The sequence below is a fragment of the Lichenostomus cassidix genome, chromosome 2 (assembly GCF_008360975.1).
Source record: "Lichenostomus cassidix isolate B80296 chromosome 2, HeHo_3.0, whole genome shotgun sequence".
NCBI classification, from domain to species: Eukaryota; Metazoa; Chordata; class Aves; order Passeriformes; family Meliphagidae; genus Lichenostomus; species Lichenostomus cassidix.
Window position 1 is genome coordinate 76,092,425 of NC_139482.1, and position 21,909 is coordinate 76,114,333.

The 21,909-nt window shown below is 36.5% G+C and overlaps 1 protein-coding gene and 1 long non-coding RNA gene across 4 annotated transcripts in view; one reads left to right on the forward strand and one right to left on the reverse strand.

The window, feature by feature from the left end:
- Window positions 1-21,909, forward strand: part of CDH18 (cadherin 18) — a 501,292-nt gene that overhangs the window by 230,798 nt on the left and 248,585 nt on the right. The gene's annotated exons all lie outside the window — the stretch shown is intronic.
- Window positions 2,592-8,295, reverse strand: LOC146441643 (uncharacterized). Its single transcript, XR_014849999.1, has 3 exons — window positions 7,443-8,295; window positions 5,401-5,488; window positions 2,592-4,664 (listed from the first exon to the last, which is right to left on the reverse strand). It is a non-coding gene; the product is annotated as an uncharacterized LOC146441643 (long non-coding RNA).

Sequence of the window (21,909 nt, forward strand, 5' to 3'; positions counted from 1 at the left end):
AAGTCCTTCTTGGAGTGAGAGGACCAAAACACAACACAGAACTCAAGGTGTGGCCTCACCAGTACTGAGTACAGGAGGACAATCACTGCCCTGGTCCTGCTGGACACACTGTTGCTGATCCAGGCCAGGATGCCATTGGTCTTCCTGGCCACCCGGGCACGCACTGTTTCATGTTCAGCTGCTGTCAACCAGCACCCCCAGGTCCTATTCCAATGGGCAGCTTTCCAGCCACTCTTTCCCCAGCCTGCAGTGCTGCCTGGGGTTGTTGTGACCCAAGTGCAGCACTTGGCCTTGTTAAACCTCATCCAGTAACCCTCAGCCCATAAATCCAGCCTGTGTAGAGTCTTCCTATTCTCCCACACATCAACACTCCAGCCCAGATTGGTGTAATCTGTAAACTGACTTGGGATGAACTCAATTCCCTCATCCAGATCATTGGTAAAGATATTAAAAAGACCTATTCCCTTACCTGAGCTCTGGGGAACTTGAGCACTTGAGACCAGCTGCCAACTGAACTTAACTACATTCACAACGCTTTAGGCCCAGCCATCCAGTAATTATTTTTCCCAATGAAGAGTACACCCATACAATCCATGGGCAGCCAGTTTCTCCAGAACATTGTGGGAAACAGTGTCAAAGACTTTGCCAAAGTCCAGTTAAAGAACATACCCAGCCTTATCCTCATCCACTAAACTGGTCACTGTCACAGAAAGAAACGATCAACCATGACCTGCCTTTCATAAACTCATGCTGTCTGGGCCTTATCCTCTGGTTGTCGTGCACATACCATGTAATGGCACTCCAGATGATCTGCCTCATAATCTTCCCTGGCACTGAGGTCAAGCTGACAGGCCTGTAGCTCTCCAGGTCCTCCTTTTGACCCTTCTTATAGATGGGCATCACTGTGGCCAAACTGCAGTCCACTGGGATCTCTTCAGTTAGCCAACAGTGATGGTAAATGATGGGAAGTGGCTTGGTGAGCACTTCTGCCAGCTTCCTGAGTATTCTTGGGTGGATTCCACTCCACTCCTTAGACTTGTGTGTGTCTAAGTGGTGTAGCTGACCATTTCCCCTTGGATTATGGAGACTTCATTCTGCTCCCTGTTCCTGCCTTCCAGCTCAGGGGACTGGGAACTCTGAGAACAACTTACATTTAAAGACTGAGGGAAAGAAGTCCTCAGCCTTTTCTGCATCCTTTGTCCTTATGTTTCCCTCTGCATCAATTAAAATATTTAGACTGTCCTTAACTCTCCGTTTGTTGTTGATGGATTTACAGAATTTAAAGACTTTTAAAATTTTATTTAGGGCCTTTATGTATTTATGTCTTTAGTTTTATCCCTGCATAACCTCATGACATCCTTGTAATTCTTCTGAATTTCCTGCCTCTTCTTCAAAGCTCATAATCTCTGATTTTTGACCTGAGCTCCAGTTAAAGCTTTCTCTCTGTTCAAAAGTTAGGTTACCTGTGGTGGCTTCATGCAGAACTATGTTTTGATGTTTTTAAGCATGAAACTATGGCATGACCTGACAAAGAATGATCCCTTTATTCAGGCACTTTTGACCATCTCCATTTCTGTCATTCTTGATTGAGATTCCAAACAAATTATTTCTGAAATTCTGATTGAACAGCAATAAAGCTACTAGAGTGTAATAGGACGGTAATGGATATCACTTAATTGGAATTTTTCAGCCTCGCAGTGTGATATTCTTTTCTTTAGTCCCCTAGAATACTCTGTATCTCCAAAGGCAATAAATATGAACTGGGTACCTAGTTGCTGTCTATGCTTTCAGAGATGTCCCTTACCATTACCACAAAATATGGTTCAAATAACTGTCTCGATGTTTTTAAATGCTAATTAAATCTTACCAAGTTTTTGCACCCTCTGGCATATTTAGGCATGCGCGTTTATAAAAAAAAGTCCAAAGGTATTTAGAACATCTGTGAAAATATAAGTAGATCATAAAACACCTTGTTTTCCTAGAGTCTTAGATGTATTCCTTCATTAGTTGACAGAGACAGGGAATATGCTTCACTTACATCTTCTCAAAAAATGCTAGCATCAAAGTGCATTCATTTTTCCCATGATGCATCTTTTGCCTACTTAGTCCATGCTCCTTTTTCTGCAGATTTGAAGGTTTTACTATGGGGCATTGTCTGTCTGTCCATAATCACAGCTGGAATTTCACTGAGATTCTGATTGCACTGAGAAATTGTGCTCTGAAGTTGAAGACAGTGTCTTCCAAAGATTGATCCCAGCCTTTTGCTTTCAACAAAAGTACCCAGATAACCATGCAGAGGTTTTAGGAGTGTCTGTGGAGAACAGTGACATCAAGCTTCACCAACTTTATTTGTATTTTCCCTTCTTCAATTTCTGATAAACTGTATAGAATTAGTGGGTTTTGTTTAATTTGTTTCATTCTTTAAGATACATCTTTACATTGAATATATTGTCTTCATTAGTTTTGTCTAAAGGTGACACTAAATACTTGCAATAAGGGAAAGTAGGATATGAACAGTTTTCAAGTTTAGCAAATTTTAATAGCATTTTCATTCTTTCTTTCACTAGAATGCAACTCATCATAAAATCAGTTTGGGAGGTACAATATCAATGATCTTAAACTATCCATGCCCACATAAAAAAGTTTTATGATATAATTCTTTGTCATTTCTATGCAGTTTGCATGAAAACTTTTTAATGCACATTTGCACAAGGTCACTAATAACTTACAATACCTTTTCATTTTGGATTTGTGTGAAAATAACTTAAAATCTCTTTTGCAATTTCAAAGGACTTAAATACGATATTTTGCTGTCATATACTGTCATCAAGATTTTATGTAAAGTGAGGATTTTAAAGCACATTTTAAAGAATCAAAGACATGGAAAATGTATATTTTCTTTTCTTTTCCTGAAAGGTTTCTTTTTACATGTAAAGGTAAATAAGGATCTCAAAATCAAGAAAGGTCACATTGATAATGTGATGGGGAAGAAGACTATTTATACTGGAACAGCTACCTCTGTTACTACAATATGGGTTTTGAGGCTGGTCCACAAAAGTGGGGAATCTGGGTGGGAATCCCCACTGGTGACGGGGATCCACATCCAGCAAGCAGCAATCCAGAAAGAGGTGAGGTAGCAAATCAGGCCTGAAGGTAGTGTGGGCAATTCTAATGACAGTGAAGGAACAGCCAGGAGCAGGGCTGGGAAGAGTTGTACCTCTGAAAAGTGCACCTGGCTCAGTCCTGGTCTAGATGGAGAATCTGGAGAATTTGATGCAGAGATGGAGAATTTGGTCCTGTAGCGGAGAATGTAGTTTCACAGAGATCCCCATGGCCAGAGGATGATGGGAAAATGCAAGCCAATCATGCAGATCATGTTTTGTATTCAGCCATAGATTTACAAGTGAAATTTAATCACAGGATGTGAACTGACATATCTTTGTGGATTAGAAGACGGCAGTGAAGGCATGAGTTGCCCCTTGCGTCAAACTGCTTTATGTTCAAGCATGCAGGATGATGTTTTCTGTCATATTCATATAATTTCATGGGAGAAAGACTGTCATTGCAGGAGATTGCATTTTAGCAATCATCTCTTAGAAATCAGTTTTGTGATTTGGGCAGGAAAGGTGGAAGAAAATGGGCAGTAATGGACACTTCAGTCCTCTCAGATAATATTAGATTCATTCTTATTACCTTGTGTAGGGTTCTGTTGGGTTTTTTTTTGCCAAAGATGGTTGGTGTCATCATATCCCCTAGGATCACGTATTAATCCTGTTACATCAATACAAGTTTAAAGAAATGCCATTTACAGTGATTTTTCTGATCTCCTTTAGAGTGCTTTAAATTTCTTTGATACTCAAAATCACTGCATTGATGGAAATCAAATACTTGCCTTTAGAGCTCAGCAAGAACAGATTTTGGCTGATACATCAGAAGTCAGTGCTTTTAGTTTTATTCAAGTATTCAGAAAAATATTATAAAATTTTGAACATATTTACTTTCATGCTGTTAACTGTGTCAGATTACTAGCATGTATTTTGTTAATGATTTAGAAGGAACCAGAAATCTGAAGGAGTTTGATGCAATTTTGTTGGTGATTTGTTGATAAAAAACCCTTCTTTATTTTGATGTATTCATTTAAATCTTTTTGGACATCTTTAAGCATAGTTATTAAACAGTGAGAATGGTGGTAATAAACCGCTCTTTTCTGTAATTTCTTTAAACATGTGGGATTGTAATTTAGTATCTTTTGGTAGTATCTTTTATTTTTCAGTTTTGTTTTAAACCAGTGAAATTCAATCAGCACATCTGCTGTATAGGCTCTCATGTTGCTGAATTTGCTAGTAAATTTTTGTTTCACTGTTTTGTTCTTTATATTGTAGTGTGCTGTGTTGCTCCCTCCTTTCCCCCTCCATTCCCTCCTTTCCTTTCCCACCTTCCCCCTCTCCCATGACTAAGGAGATGCAAGATAGATATGAATGCGTCCATTTCTACTATGCAGTTATTGATGTTGTTGTTGTCTTGGGAAATACAGCAAGGGAGACAGATTTTCCTGTATGGGTTGACCTTATGTAGAAGAATATGGTCTGTTTCAATTATATCTTCTAGACTTTATCTTTGGGCTTCATGGTTTCCCAGCATATTTTCTTGAGCACTGCAATTCACTGCAGAACAAAGAAAGGGAAAAAGAAAATATGTACAGAAATAAGGTTCAAATGTTCAGCTATCATTTATGGTGATGACAATCATCTCATGAGTACTATTTGTGACACAGTTTGATTGTCATAGTTTCTATGGTTTCACAGAAATTTGCATGTTGCATCTCGTGCAAGAAGTGTACTCTCTAAAACAGTGTCAAGGATTAGCTACAGAAATAATTCTTAACCTATGGCAGAGTCCTTGAGGTATGCAGATTTGGAAATAGATACTCCTTGTAAATATCTCAGGGGAATTGGGAAGGGGGAAAACACAGCTTTCAGTGAGCGTACTGAAATATATAGATATGTATAATATCTATAGATATTTGTATAGATACTTTGGAAAGCACAGAAACTACATTCACAGAGTTCCTGCTCTTCTGTGGGTTATTATGTCTGGTCTAAATTCATATTGCTGAGCCAAGTGCTCCTTATGAAATTGCATTAAGGATTTCATTATTGTCAAAGGAGTCAGATGGCACAAAACCATAATTTAGCATTCTATTGTTGCACTGAATATAAATTGTGTTTCAGAATTTTTACTTTTGAAATATTTTTAAACTGGAAAGGATGCAGATATGCAGTCTCCTTTTAAGAAACAAAAATTTATCTGTGTTTTCTTTAGCCAGGTATTTTAGGCATTAGAGCTTACAGGAAAAACATGATTAAACAAACAGATTGTAACCCTTTCAAGTTTCCTTACCTTTTTTTGTCTGAATAAAACACATTTATTGGTGTGACTTCTGCAGTACAGCCCCCGTTTCAATTACTATGGTCAGATCCTGTAGTTGCTAAGAATTTCATACAAAATAAGGGGGGAAAATGTATTAGAATCCTTCTAAGAAGATTTCCAAGGCCTTTTTTGTAACACTTTAGACTTTCTGTATTCTGTTTACCTTTGACAAATAACTGGCCTTAAAAAAAAGTCATTTATACTAACTGAGAAATATAATAAACATGCCTATAGAAAACTGTTCCCATTTCTGAGTATTTGTGGAAGACCAAGAAAAGAATCCTGTGGAAAGAAGACTTGATACTTCTGTGTTTGTGGATAGAAGGAATTTGGAAGAATGTGCTTGGATCAAGAATGGGATCCTACACATTATCTTTGTATGCTTATTGAATCACTCCTAGGACAAAAATTAGAAGGAGCAAATACCTCATTTTTAACAACTAGGATTACCTACTGATTCATCTGTGGGTTTTACCAAATCAGTTGCTTCACAGGCATCTTAAATTTAGTAGTGGACAGGTATCTGTAATTTTGAAGTACCCCACTCTGGAATATAACAGCCTGTGGTGTATCGCAAAAATACAGCCAATTTTCCATTAAAAAGTCATGCATATATAAATAGGCAGGTAATTTTGTGAACCTATAAATATTTTCCATCTTATCATAGTCTAAGAGAAAACCACTAGTGAATGAATAGTACTGTACAGGAATATATATCAACTTTGAAAGATAATTAAATTACATATATATGTCTGAAAACTGTAATGGTATTCTAGGTTTGTATTTAGAAGGTGTTATCTTACAGCAGTGGAAGAGAATATTGGTTCAGGGCATGGCACTACAGTGTAAAACACAAAGTTATAACAGTCTTGATATATTAGTCTATATAATTGTCTTATCAATGAATGAATGTAGAAAATTATTTAAATTAATGCATATAGGAAACGTCATGCAGATGTGCTCTCAACGACGCAATGAAAAGTTTGAATTTTCTGTTTAACTTAAATGTAGCAATCTTTTTCTTTGCTCTGTCACTTCACAAAAAGTTCAAGCATTATGGAAAACTAACACTTAAAGAGTAAGTCAGTGCTGTGGCAAGCACTGCAGGACAAGATGAGAAGGCAGGATGTCGGTGCTTTGTCAGAGCAGTATTCCTTTTATCCCAGAGCTTCCCAGAGCTCCTGAGGATAGGACCCTGATGCCCTGGAAATGCCTAAATGCTCTCCTGCACCACTGCTTTCCTAGTGATTGTAGGAGAAGATATTTGAAAGGGAAGAGGGGAAAGAAGGGGAACCTGGCTGCTTCCTGTGGGCCAATGCCCTCCTGGTATTAACACTTGCTGAGTTCACCTGCCAGTTCTGCTGGACAGATTATCTTGTGAGCGTGCCAATACAGCTTACTATCAGGGCCTGCCCCACGGTCCACAGTTCAGTCATTCTGTGTCTGCTGTGTACAGTGGTACATTCTTCCCTTTCTTTAAGAAATCTCCAACCAGTTTGTCAGGCACAATATCCTTTGGTTTTGTTAGGATGGGAAAACTAAGAACTGTGTGTTTGACTTAACCACTGTAAGAGTTAGGAAAGCCTGGTTGTGCCCCTCTCAAGTCCCTGCAAGCTGAAGAGTCATAGCTTGTTCACTCTTTTCTCACAAGGCAGCTGCTTCATCTATTTTACTATGAAATTTTTCTTCTTTGTATGTCATGTCAATCAATTAATAGGGGAAATAAAGTATTGACATATCTAACTTCATGCAAAGCACTCTAATACAAGATCCTCAAGCCAGTTATACTTGTGTCTTGATATTCAGAGTATTAAAAATTTACTTAGCGTGAAGTAATTAAACAGTAATATAGATAATTTTATGTTTTTAATACTGTGATAATTTGAAATTAAATTATCAATACAAAGATATGGCAATCTGGTGATTAAAAAGTAAAGAAATATACCACAAAACATGGCAAAATGAAATACTGAAAGCATGGGAATTAACATGAAAGAGTCCTTAACACTTACTCTTTATGTGCCTCTTGGTACTTGAATATTCTCTGGTGTCCTTTTACAGTACAACTGAGAGCAAAATGTAGGATGTTGCTGAAAAAGTTTATTTTTCTCCTTGTCTCATTCTTGTGTTGCTTTCCTCATTGCTGGCATTGGAATTCCTCTGGCACCATAATGGGATAGTTTAAAAAGCTGAATAGAAAACAGATTAAAACCTATCTCCCCTCCCCCTCTTTGTTCTTTTTTTCCTTGATTATTTCTGCAAACTAGGTCACAATGGTTCAGATACTGTCTGCTGGGTGTTATGCAAAAATAGAGAGAGAACTGGATAGCAGGAACCACCCAACAGCAGCAGAAACAGCCCAAGGATAAGAGTTTTCTTGCCAGAAAAAAAAGTTCATGCATGTGATTAGGGACTGCCAGGAAAGGACTTTACTAAATCTTGACCATTTATGTTAGGCTGCCAAATGACAGCTTAGAGTGATAATCAGTATATTTAATCTCAATTACAAAATTGCTGCTTTGAATGTATTTCAGTATTTTCTTAGATTGTAGCAGGAATTTAGTTTTCTGAGTTGAAAATTGATAGACTGTGATGCTGCCTTAGAGCTCTAAGCAATTGAAATGGCTCAACTCTTATTTGAAGTTCAGATTTCACTAGGCACAGCTTCTCATTCTGATATCTCTGAAGAGCATTCCATAGGTTTAATATGTGGAAATTTAAAAGCACATTTCACATCTAGTGCTTAATTTTGCAGTTGTGGCACTGCATCCAGAATACACAATGCTGCTGCTTATTGAATCAATTTCTATTTAAATTCATGCCAGTATTATTACTTTACTTGATATTGGAAATTATTGCTGTATCTCAAAGGGTATACACTGATCTTAAATTTTCTTTATTATTCAGTTTTTAAACATCAAAAATGTTTTTATTCAGTTAAATAAACACACTATCAAGAAAAAATTACAGGAAAATTAGTTGTGCAATATCTTCATTATCCAATACGAAATTCATATTACATAGAATATAACTGTAGAGTGCTACACTCTCAAAATAGATGTTTTGCAAAATATACTGTGATTTTAAAATACATAGTTGTCTGATTTTTGTTGTTTCTTGTCCTTCCTTCTGACTCTTTTTATAGAAACACTGACTGATGGTCAAAATCTCATTAATTTATTTAAATGTGATTAAACAAGCTAAACTGGTCCATTGGGTAGAGATTCAGTTACTCTGTAATTTTATCATGTAACATGCCAACCTCTTTGTCTTCATTTAATATGATTTTTCAGGTTGTCAGTGTACATCTAATGGTAATACCACAGAAAGTTCATGAGATCATTTGTGGGAGACTACATTAATTGTTTTTGTTAATAATTCCTTCACCTCCAATTGCTGATAGCTAATTTTTCAGATTTTCTGCTATCTGACAATTGAGTGAGCTAATTATATTTTTTTCCATCATACAAATTATGTGGAAAAGTACTATTTCTTGTTTGGAAAGCTTCTTGAGCAGATTTCTTAGGATTATGCTTGGTATTTTGAATTTCATTTTCTACAGATGTCTGCCATGATTAATACTAAATTTTACTGTCTGTGTTGTCTACTGTGATATATGATGTCTGCTGCCTAATGATGCACAGTTTTTCAACGTATATAGTAACATAAGAGATGATATCTGGGGAATCATACTAGCAGACCAGTTTTTTAAAGGCTGTGATGGACTCAGTGCTCTGTCAAACTCACAGAAATTCAGAATAAAGTTTGCCACACGCAACCATGGTTTTGCTGCATTCTGTAGGTATTTTCTAAACTATAAGCATGTACTGTTTGATCCATCCTCCCATGTTCTGAATCAACGTCTTTGTCATGGAAAATATCCACGATACTATTGTTAGTCAACATTATAAATAAACTGGAAGCTAACAGGAAGAATCAGATGGTTAGAAGGGAGAGGAGGTTTATTATTTATCCTGCATCCTAATACATGCAGGAATGTTCCTTCTGGATAAAGAAAGATCTCTCTTCTGACACTGCCTTAAACTCATGCAGGGGACACAGACACTTGTGACTTGCATAGGGCTTCAGTGGGTTGGCTTCTTGTTTCCAACTGTTCATTTGCACTAAGAGAAACTAAACATGGATAGCTTTCCGAGGTGAAGAATTATGGTTGCCACAGCAATGGTATATAAATGGATAGCAAAAGTAGTCCTGTGGAGGGGCAGGGAGCTAATATTAATTAAATATTTATATTAAGTTTAAAATATTTAAAAATTCAAAAAGTTGTTGTCAAAGACAACTGCCAAGGTGTTTTTCCTTTTTCTCAGTGGTTTCAGCAGCACTGCACTAGGTGTTTCACTTAACACAAGCAAGTGATTGGAAGTATCACTAGAGTTTGGCTTTTACAACGGGCAGTGCAGGGCTGTGTATCTAAACTGGGGAGGGCAGGCACGTGGTAATTAGATGGGGTGATAGTATCTATACTCACATATCTGCAATTACTAAAGAATCAGTAAATGTAGCTGAATTATTTTGTACTGTATTGGGTTATATGATGGACCTTATATCAGAGCATGGTGTGGTGTGCTGGAGACAATTTCATTGAAATAGTACTATTCAGGGTGTGGAAAAATAGCTGCTTGTAGTGAATTAAGCAAGATAACTGTGCTCTCCTCTGGAAAAGAAAATCAGCAAGCATGATTTGCCTAATTAAACTGGTAGACAGGGTTCATTTTTAATTGGATATTCTCATTAATCTTGGAAGTAGACTGCTAATATCTATACCCTATTGTGAATCAGTATTCCTTTTTCAAACTGAAAAATACTTGTAAAGTTACTGGTGTTCAACAAGATGCTCTTAGTAATGAATAATAGCATTTTCATTTCTATAATGACAGCAGAAGAGTATCATAGTAACACTATGTCTGCAAAGATTGTTAAATACGTTTGAACAAAACTGCAACAGGCTTAGTGTTTTAGAAACCTACAGGAGTGGAGAGGGTAGACTTTGGAATAAGATGAATGAGCAAAAGAGAGATGCAAAGATGTGATTCCTGCTGCAGTCAGCTTCTCATAAAAAATGCAGAATATGGGTAATCAGAAGCTTCATTAATAGCTACAGCATCTGGATGCAAATTTTATGGACTACAGTAGCCCCTAGCTCTAACACTAATTGTACTTTTGGATACTGCATCACTTTACAGATGTGGTTCTAGTTAAACACTGTAACTGTTTTCCTGCATCTAGAGCATAAATGTGAAAATGACTGTAGAGTTGTATGGCCAATGACCTAAAAGTGCTTATCACAAAAAAATTTTAAAAAGGAAGCATCGCTGCCACTTCCTGAAATAGGACTGGGTCCCATGTAAATGTTACATTTTGTATGACTATTTGTAGGAGCTATTACATGTGCTTTGTTGGTCAAATGTTATTTTTCTATCAAAATTAATTTCTTCAATTTGATCCACAGGATCAGAAAATACAATGCTGTCCTCCACAGAGAAATTAAACAGGATATAAATAGTTACAATTTGCCTAAATGAAAAATCACTTTATATCAATAAATGTTTATTTACTATATGTATATGCACGTACACACATAGTATTTGACTACACGTTAGCCAATTAAATATAATCTGGTGATACTGTTGTACTCTTTCTATATAATTGACAAGCTGTCACAAAGCTAAAATGCTTTCATCTGCAAGTGTGAAGGTCGTTGGGTTTTTCTAAAGTTCTATATATTTCTGGTTTTGACAACATAAAAGGAAATCCCACAACTCTATTTTCCTCCTACCCTCAGAAGAAAGAAAAGCTCCCTCCTAGCAAAATGTCAGATAATGTCTTGGTGTTTGTAAGGGGGCAGGAGTGGAGGAGAAGAGATTTGCATCACTTTGGGGAAAAAAAAATAAAAAAGGGAAATTCTAATTCTTTCACCTCCTGTTAATCATTAATTCTAGTAGAGACTTTTTTGAATATGATAACAATATGGTAAGAAATTTCAAATTTTGTAATCATATTAGGAAGAACAAAACATTAAAGGTAGGGCTCTTGTATACAGATTATGTGGCTCTTCTAAAGGGCAAAGAAAGGAAATGTGGCTTCAGTCATAAAAGCTACTTGCCTTCAAGATTAATTTCTTCATCTGTGAAGTTGGGGTGAGGGTGTCCTCAGAGGGATTTATAGAGCTGTAGATGCAGGTACACATTACAAGGTACATTTTTTACCCGCTCTGTAGCACTGGCTCTGTTCAGTTAATAAGGATGGTTGGAAGTGCTGCAGGCGATGGAGGAAGGCCATATAGAAGCCCAAAGAAAGGAAAACACAGCATCTGAAGGCACCTTCGTCAGCCCTTGGTTTTCCTTCCTCTGTTCTTTGTTCTTTCAACCTTTAAGAACTTTTCATTAAAATGTGCTGAGGAAAACTGAGCGCTGTAATCTGTCAACTCTACACCAAATACTAAGTTCACATTTATGTTTCCTCTTCATATATATTTTTTCATATATAGAACAGTTTAACCCTGACATGTGTATGAGATCCCCTTGTTCTGTAGAAAGAACAGTGCATGGGTGTGTGCATACCCTTTAGAGCTAGAACTTGCACAAGAATCTTAAGAATTAATTTCAAACCAGCTGCCTGTTTTCACCATCTATATTAAACATCAAAAATCAATTTCTTTCTTTCTAACAAACAGATGAGGTGGCAAAAGACCAACAGGAGAAAGATGGATTTCAGCAAGGGAAGGCAATGTCAGCCCTCCTGAGTGCCCCCACTAATTGAATTAGTGTGCTTCCCTTCTTTCTTTTTCTCTTGCCAGCTGACCCCAGCATGCCAACTGTGCAGGGAGTTGTCCCTGGGGAAACAAGTCTACCCACCTGACAGCAAGACCAAAGTAATCTCAGAGAAGTTAAAACCAGTAACAAATATTTATCTTAATTTTCGTGTTAACAGTGAAAGCAGTACTTGTCTCCTGGAAGGTTTGTTTACATAAAAAAAAATCTGTGGCTTGGTGCATTGTGTCATCCTCACATTTTCTTGAACATTGACACTGTCAGTGTCAGTAGTGCTTAGTGTGAAACCCATAAGCTTGCAAGAGTTGTTCCACTGAAGTTTCCTTTCTTGACTTCTTGAAGTAGCACTATAGTTTGATTTTGAGAATAAGAATTTGGGATAAATTCTGAACCTCAGTCTTCAGCATGTAGCCATTTATCAATGAGGCAATCAATACATGATGTCCACAAAGTGTTTAGGAGCTCTTGCCTCAAGTGCTTCTGAGGTAGGACTTATAAAACTTAGATCTTGTGTCCTGGGAATAAAACACACTTCACTTTCCCCTTATAAAAGAGCAGTTGAAGGACAGCTGTAAAAATTATCCTGTGGACATCAATGAACAGAAAAAAGAAGAAAATAATTAAAATTAACCTTTCCTTATAAAATAATGATGGCAAAGTGAATCTGTTTAAATTCTGACAGATTTCAGTGCTCAGAGAGACCATTTAATAAATTATGCATTTAATTCACTTAACACTGACAGTGACCCAGTCATTCAGGAAGAAAAAGATCATTGCTTCTGGTTTGATTCAGACAGTTAGCATCTTAAAATGTATTTGATGTTATTTGGCACAGGGTAAATTTCAGCTCTCTCCACAGATAGCAGGAACAGGCTCAGTCCAGTAAAGAAGTTTCTGTGCAAGCAGACACATCACATCTTGCACATACAGTTCTCTATTATTTGGTACCTGCTATCTTCTGGCAGTGGTAATTCTGAGTATTAGTTGTACCCAAGTGTACTGAGTGTGAGCTTCACAATGAATACATCAAGTGGGATGTTTCAACCAACTTCAGGACTACAAAAATAACATGAAAATAGCAGGAGGATGGAAAAAAAATATTCCTGTAATTTTTCAGATTCCTAGAAAATGCTGTTAAATTTTTTGAACTCTTACCAAAATCACATTATTCAGCCATAGGTAATGGCTTTCAGTCACTTTAAGAAAAAAATTGCAGGAAAGAAGTAGAGACTTAAGTTGGGCATGATAGATTTGATGAAGTCTGCTACCCTTTTTGGAAAGGATATGGCAGTTGTCTGGTGTTAATCTCAGGAGTGTTTAGGAGCAAACTGGGTAATATGATATTAATTTATTCTTCATTTTCTCATGTTTGAGGTCTTGTATGCAGATGTACCTTTACTGGACAAGATAATTTACGAAGGAATTATAGGGGTTTTAGACTCCTGCTTTTACCTCTGAGCTGATCATTAGCAGCCCATTTATTCCCAACACAGTTCAGCAGCCTTCTCTAAATTCCTCCATCCCAGCTGTCATATGCAGCCTGTCTCCTCAGCTGCACCATAACTGTATCAAGGCATAGGGATTGTATCTTCATCATGTACAGGGGAGAATTTTGTGCTCGACATTTACATCACAGAGTGACACAGATCAGCAAGCACTGGTATTTAATTTACTGGACGTGCTGTGCATATGGCAACTTGTCATCCTTGTATTTTAATACAATAAAATCATTAGGTTTTAAAGTCACATCCTAATTTAATCATATGAAATAACCTACTTAACTATCAATCACTCAATCACATTTTGTTTCTTTTTTTCTTTTTTCCTTTTTTTTTAACTTCTCAAGTAAGAATCAAAACTTATCATTCAGACAGAGCAAGGGAGGCTTAAGGTTAAATCGATTCCGGATAGTACCCGAGGAACACTAAAGCCCTGGCTTTTCTTCAGGAGGGGAAAAACATTTGCTTGCAGAATTCTGTTTCTCAGCAGGAGCCTGGCTTTTTTGAAACGCAGAGGGCATTTACCGAACAGAACAGAAAGTTAGTGCTTGGGACTGGTAATGCTTTAAAGAAAACTTTAAGTCTAAGCTAACATTTCTGCAGCCATCTGCCTTGGGAGGTGCTGAGCAGTGTCTGCTAAAAACTGGACAGCTGGCGACTCGTGGGCTTGCTGAACATGTTTTCCTTAGGTTTTGTTTTGACCTTCGGGCAAATGCTTTTCTTTCCTTCACTCCTCTGTCATCTAGTTCCCTCCATACCAAATAGAACAGGCAAAGCTTCGTAGGCTGAACGAGGCTTGTACAAATGTGAGTACATAGAGTACTCTAAGCATAGTAGATACCACATGGAAATAGGCATCATGCATATCAATGTGTTCGATGTCAGCAGGTATCTGACACATTTGCAAATTGAGATATTTGTGCAAATATCTTATTGTAATTAATCAGTTATGGTAGTGATAGATAGGAATGCAATCTCAGTTCCACTGGAATTTATGTCACAAATAGCATCGACTTAAATAACACTATAATTTTGTCTGTAATTTGTTGGCACCCTCATGCTTTCCTAAACTCACTAATTTCTTGACCTCTTCAAATTCCTAACCTTTGGGATGTTAGGATCTGTAGGAAGCAAATCACTTTTTCATGGCTTAGTCCAGAATATAAGACTGAACTGGTCAGACATGAACATAGCTCATTACATCAGAATTTGATCCTCCTTACAAGGTGTGCACTCCAGAGTTAAATGTAACTCCTTTCTCTGAGCCTTGGCAACCTAGCAGGAGAGGCTGTTAGCAAGTTTGAACTCTGTGTTTGGGATCAGGGAATTTATAGGCTGCCAGCAGACTTCTCCAATTATCTGAAGTTTTCTTATGTCTTTCCAGATGTCTGGAAATTTTGGGTTATACGCTGAAGTGTTTTATTTAATTGTGAAGTAGTGCTGAACAGGTGTGCTGCAGTGCTTGGACAGTCTTTGTTTTTAGTTTTTATTTTTTGATGTCTCCGCCAGTGCAACATTTATTCAGAACTTAGAAAGATTGTACCGTTTCTGTGCTTATAAATAATGTGAACATAGTTTTTTGAGTAAATGACTGTCTAAAAGATTTGGATTTATTTCTAAACTCATATTCATTTTGGCTATGCTTTGATTTTGGCTGTTTCCAAGGGAGTATCTGCTGAGATGTAAGAAATTAGAAAAATCTTGCTTATAATAGGAAAGTGGGAGTAACAATCGTAATGTGCTATCAAAATCATTTTCAAACAAAGCCCTTCCTTTGTCATTTTAGTAACTAACTGATCAAAACCAAAGAACTTATGCTTCATTGTTCAGCAGTTTTTTGACACAGAACACAATCCAAATCAATCCAGAGTAGTATAATCAAAACCAGCACACACCAGTCTTTTCCCAAACTCCCATGTGCTTACAGCTGTTATATTAGGAGCATTTTTTGCTCTGAGATGATGTTATACTCTTTCTTCACTTCTTCCTACATTTCCAAAATAACAGAAGGAAGAATGAGCAGGAATTTGGCAGAAGAAGAGAAGGAATAAACTTATATTAAGAATGTTAGCAAGCCTGTTGAGTCTGCAGTATAGAGGTTCACATGTGCTATATGATGGATGCCCATTGGCTTTATGACACTTCGCAATGTGTGCAATATTGCAGTATTTGGATCCTTGTCCTTTTACAGTGTATTTCTCTTTGGCATGAAGCATAGAATTGGAAAAGCTGTGTTACTTTGGTAAGAACTTAATATTTTTGTTTTTTTTCCTTTTTTCCTGTTTTGTTTTTCTCTTTTTATTCTTAATCCTGATGTCACTGTCCAGTAATAAATCTTTCTCCCTGCCTACTTGGGTCAGACCAGTTTAGTAAAAACATTCTGCAGACTTTATGGAAATTTCATCATATCTTTTTTCCATGTAAGTGAGAAAGTTGGAATCATATTGCTATTGCTTTTCTGAAGGTAGACATGGCAGTGATAGACAGTCCTTGTGCTGCCAAGAGAACCAGTCCTGCTAATAACTTCTCACTTGGCTACAAACATAAAAGTCAGCTACCATCTGGTGCTTAACAATATATAACAAGCACCCTTACCTGTGCTGAGAGGTAATTAGCCTGCCCTCTACTGCTTTTTCACATTAATAATAATAATAAACATTCAGCCACTAGATTGGTACAATGAAAAACTACAGGGTTTAAAGAGCTCTAAAGAGTCATCTAGTATTGCTGTGTTTTCTGTTCTCAAATAGAAAAAAGAATGCTGGCACTGAAGAGATATGAAAGGTAAAGTCATTTCAGATCATAAAAATCAAAGTTGAATCTACTAAAAGAAATCTCACAAGCTACCGAACAGTTAGAATTAGGAACCCACACCATTCTTCTATCTAATGGTAATCTTACTGTATGGAATAAACTAAATAAAACCAATTAACCTGAAAGTATCTATTCCTTACAAGACACAGAATATCAAAATTACTCTGAAGCTAAAATGTCAGATAGTATCAAGAAAATAAATTATGGGAAGAGACTAAGAATTATTGGAAAAAAATAAAATGGAGCTGTAGCTAAAATCCAAGTTCATATATAAGGTTTTCTTTAAGTTTGAGTTTCTCTAAGAACTGAGTCTGGACTTAAGAATATGTAAGCCAGCAGTCTTCTTGAGATCTCTGCCATGTATCACCATTTGGATTTGGTTGTTTTGTATTTTGCAGGCTGAAATTTGCCTATAGGAGTTGAATAGGGAGAAGAGAAACCCTGCTAGTTCAGTCTGTCACATTCAATTTTTGTAGTATTGTTGTAGCTATAGGACAAATTTCAATACTTCATTTCTTTCAGAATCGGTAAATACAATCTTTATTAGGTGAAAATTATAATTTTAAAATTACTGCATATTCTGCCTTTAAACATAATTTGACTGACTGAAGACTGAATTAAATTCTCCTTCAATAAATGACAGAACTCTTTGTATTAAAAATATTTTGTTTTCTGTTACTGGCATGGGGGGAAGGCTTTTGACTTCAGTAAATTTAATTTCAGCTTCTTACATATTTTCTTACATCTCGTGCAGTACTTCAGGAGCCTGGGAAAGAAAGACTCTATACTGTGAATTCTGGATTGAAGTATATTTTACCTAAATGTAACTTTTATACATATGGATAATTCAATTTTATAATTTGTACATGCAAAGTGTCAACATATTTTGAAAACAAATGTTACATTCATAAATTTTATCCTAAATGCATATGCTAATTACATTGTTTTCTTGACTACTTAAATTTGTATAAAACTGTGTTCTCAACTTCATATAATGGATCTTTTTAAAATTTATGCCACATATTCTTGCAAGAGAAATATATTTGACTAGGATATTTTTATAGCAGCCTTCTTCAAACAGAAGAGGAACTGAATCCCACTTAGAAATGCATATTCCATCTCTGTACTGACAGCTGGTCTTCTTCCCTGCCTTAAGGCCAGAATTAATTTTTGCCTTACTACGCTGACACTGGACAGACCCAGGGAAACCCGGAGTCTGCTCTGATTTTGTAATTGTTATGTAGACTCTGTAGTCAGATGTATAATATTCCCCATGCTCATCCTTTTAGGCAGAAACCTATGTGAACAGAAGCACAGATGCCCTCTTTCTCATATGACTGATGAGTTTCCTCTGTAGTGAAGGAGGACACGAAATAACATCATCTGAAATTAAAGGTTTTCAAACAGGAATCTATGAGAAACTTGAGACGACACATCTTTCAAGAGTGTTTTGAATGCTTTTAAACTGTTAGTATTATTTTCTGCACAAGATGAATACTTAGATAATGGGATAGTATAGAAAGAGATAAAGCTTTGGGATCTATATAGACTTGTTAGTCTGATGCAGATCCCAGGAAATCATTTAAGTGTCATAATACAGTTTAGGAAATACCATATATCAGTGTGAGCCACCTTAATTGCATAGAATTAAGTATTCATAAGCAGGGTGTTCTGGTAACCATAGCAAACATCGAATTGATACACATGTTCGAGTTCATACAGCCTACTCCAATTCTCTATATTATCTGCTTTATCAGAAGCATTGTGATTCAAGGAAACTTGCTTTATGGATTGTCTCATATTAGGCAGATTAAAAAATGAAATAGCAAAAATGGTCATTGAAAGTGTGACTTCAGGATTACCTGAGGGGAGAGAAAAATATCTACCTAAGAATCAAGACAACTTTGTAATGTTTACTAGAAGTCTGAGTAATTAAGGTTAATTCATACTCTTGTATTGGTAATTTGCAGGTCAAATAAATACTGGGAGAGCATGCAGGTGAAATATGTATTGGTTATATAGTAAATTATGAGAAAGGTTTTAGAATGATCCTCTAATCTATTTCCTAATGAAAGCAGAACAATTCAACAAAAGGAAATTTAATTCTGCAAAATTAAGTTCTTTCATGATCCAGTTTTCTGTTATGATGGCAGATCTTTTTCTGAAAATTGCTCTCTCTGGAAACTGCTAATGAATCATCACAGAAAATTGCCTCAGAAATAATTTTCAGTACCCTAATATGACAAAGAAAAAAAAAACCTGAATTGGCTCTTGAATGTGCAGGAATGGGACCAGAGAAAAGAAAGGAGAAAGTGATATTATTTTTGTGCACACATAGAAGGGCCGCTATTAAAATATAGTGTGTATCTCAGGTGGGTTTATTGCCAAAAAGATGTGAAGAGAGCTATGCAGTACTTCTAAAAAGAAGGTGGTAGAAGAATTACCCAAGACGAGAAAAATAAGTCCCCTGAAATGAGAGTTGAAGAGTTCAATTTACTCCAGCATGATCTTTAGATATAGGAACAGTGTCAGTAGACAAGATAGCTGAAAATTACAGGTTTTATCAGCCTTGGTGACAAAATGTGACAATGTGCTTGATTGAAAGTTGTCCAAAATTGCAATTTTACTAACATACGAGTTCTAGCTGTCAGAATAATTAATGAAACTGAATTAATAAAGGTAAGAAAAACAGAAAGCATATCAATACTGTAAAGATGAAGTAGGTTTCAAAAAGAGAAATTTTAATCCTTTTCTTGGTGTGTTTTGATGGATTCGGGGAAAGTTATGTGTGGTTTTTTTGTTTGGGTTTTTTTGTATATTTTTCTTGGTTTTTTCTCGGGTTTTCTTTTTCTGAAAATACTTATCTCATTAGCTTTGTGCTACACTCACAGGCCTGCAGTTTACAGCAGGTCAGAGAAGGAGATCTAATGGTTTCTGTAGCATTTGATAATGCAGATCTCAAAAGCAGCCATGGCATGCTCAGAGTCTGCGAGTCAATGTGCACTTCACAGTCTGTTTGCACCAGTCATCACTTGTTTATTTTTTTCCTGCTGTGCTTTCCTTTACTAGCTTGAGCCCATGGGTTACAGCTTTTGCACTTTAAAATCATTACAGCAGCATCACTAAAATACAGAATACTGATGACTTCTCTAGTGCCCAAAATACTATGTTCCTTTTGATTTTCTGTGATTTCTCCACTGTAAGCATTTTTTGCTTGGTAAAATGTTTTAACCCTCTGTTAGAAGACTGAGTAGCTTTCCTGAAGCGTCAGTGCAGTCTTTCACATTTCCTTTCAGATTGTGTGAAATTCCCATGTGAACTGTTCAAGAGCTGGATGAGAGGGAATGTTTTCAGCTGAATATTTTGTGAATAAGCAGGCCCTTTTTAATCTTCTGTCCTATATACCAGTATCTGATGGAATACTTTCTGAAGGTTTTGTCTCACACATTTGGGAGGGATCTAATATCAGAACAAGGAGGGGAATAAGACACAGACCACACACCACAGAGGCAGGGACTGTCCAAGATGAGAATAGTCTTTAATGGGCTAATGGCAGAAATTCAATAAATTTATTAACATGAAAACTGATTAGAGTGGCTCCATTTTGTGACAAACAAAAATAACTGTAGATCAAAGGAACAGGATCCTAGAATCACAGGAGGACTGAGGTTTGCAGGGACTTCTGGTTGTCATCCAGTCCAAAACCCATACTCAAGCAGGAGCACCTAGATCCTGTTCTCCAAGACCATGTTCAGACAACTTTTGCATAATTGCAAGGTTGAAGACTCCACTATCTTTCTGGGCAACCTTTGGGAGTGTTTGGTCACCCTCACGGTTGACAAAGCATTTCCTGATTTTCGGAGGGAGCCTCCTGCATTTCAGTTTGTGACCATTGCCTCTGGTCCTGCCACCAGGCACGACTGGGCTCCCTCCTCTTTGCACCCTACCTTCAGGAGTGTACATGTATATTGATGAACAACAAAGCTTGGGCTCCAGTGCTTTGGAAGCACAGAAAAGGGATCTACTTCAAAAAATAAACTGCATCATCTTATTGGTCACTGTAAAGATTTCGCGGTTTCATCAGCTCCTTTTGTGTCTAAGTAGTTGTGAATTAACATTCATTTTGATGAAGTAACTTCTTGTAAATTACTTCTCCTTCTCTTCTTTTTTTTTTCCCTTATATGTTTCTTTTTAAAAAAAGAAGATATATAAATGTATGTTTATCAAAGAATTTAAAGAAATACTTAAATCCCATTTTTTTCAAGTAATGAGCTTTAGTATTGTACTCCAGAGATAAGAGGTAATAAATACCCCAAAAACATGATTTGCTTACTTTCATCTGAGTAACAGGGTGAACCACAGCATCAAAGGTCAAACTTCTCAGTTATTCAATTTAAATTAGAGTGGTTTGTTATATTGTAAATGCTGTATCCTTTTTATTGTATCTCTGTGAAGTGGGTAAGAGATACTCGAGTCTGAGTGGTCAGTCAGGCTCAGTAAAAATAGACACAATAAAAAAAAATGCTTGAAGAGGCTGAGATCTTTGTTTTCTGGGGTTTTTTTAGAGAATATTTCATATGGGACAACTTCCTCTGTTTCTCTCTTCAGATCATCACAAAAAATCTTTCTTTCCTTCCTGTGAAAAAAGATAAATAATTTCTGCCTCATCAGTCAATTATTTCACTTGAAAATTTTTATTTAATGTATTTTGAATTAATGGAAAATTTTCTATGCCTTTCTGATAAGGTCGTTTCCCAAAGACCAGCCACCCTAAACCAATTTCAGAAGCATTTATGTTTGTATTAGCCAGCACTTATGCCAAAAAGAGAACTCCTTCCTGCTGTTTTGTCACTCATTATCTTGCAAGCATTTGCGTGATGTACTACTTTGTGTAGAAATGCACAAGTAAATTTAGGTTTGTATTTATATCAGAGAAGATGCAGCTGAAGAAATACATCTTGCATTTGAAGTGCACTGTAATGAAAGTAGTAGCTCACTTTATGGTCCCCATCAATTCTCAAGAAAGCTCTGCACAGACCACAAAGAACTGGCTGTACTTTGGCAATAGAATGGCCCATTGTGTTTGGGGATTAAAGTTGTCAATCACATTCTTCTCCTCTTCAGTACAGCCAACTTTAAAGAATCTTCGTATTCAGCAGCAATTGTTTGAAGAGACAATTACAAAGAGGGAAAAGGGATAGAACCTTTTTCTTTTAGCTTTTTAATTTACCCATTCCTTTGAAAAGCAAGAGCATATGTAGAAAGCCCACAATATGAATTTTATTCCAGCACAGCTCTTTTAACTAAAAGAGGTCTTTACTTGGTCTTCAAGGAATAACATAATGCTGTAGCAACCATACTCAGACAAAAAAAAA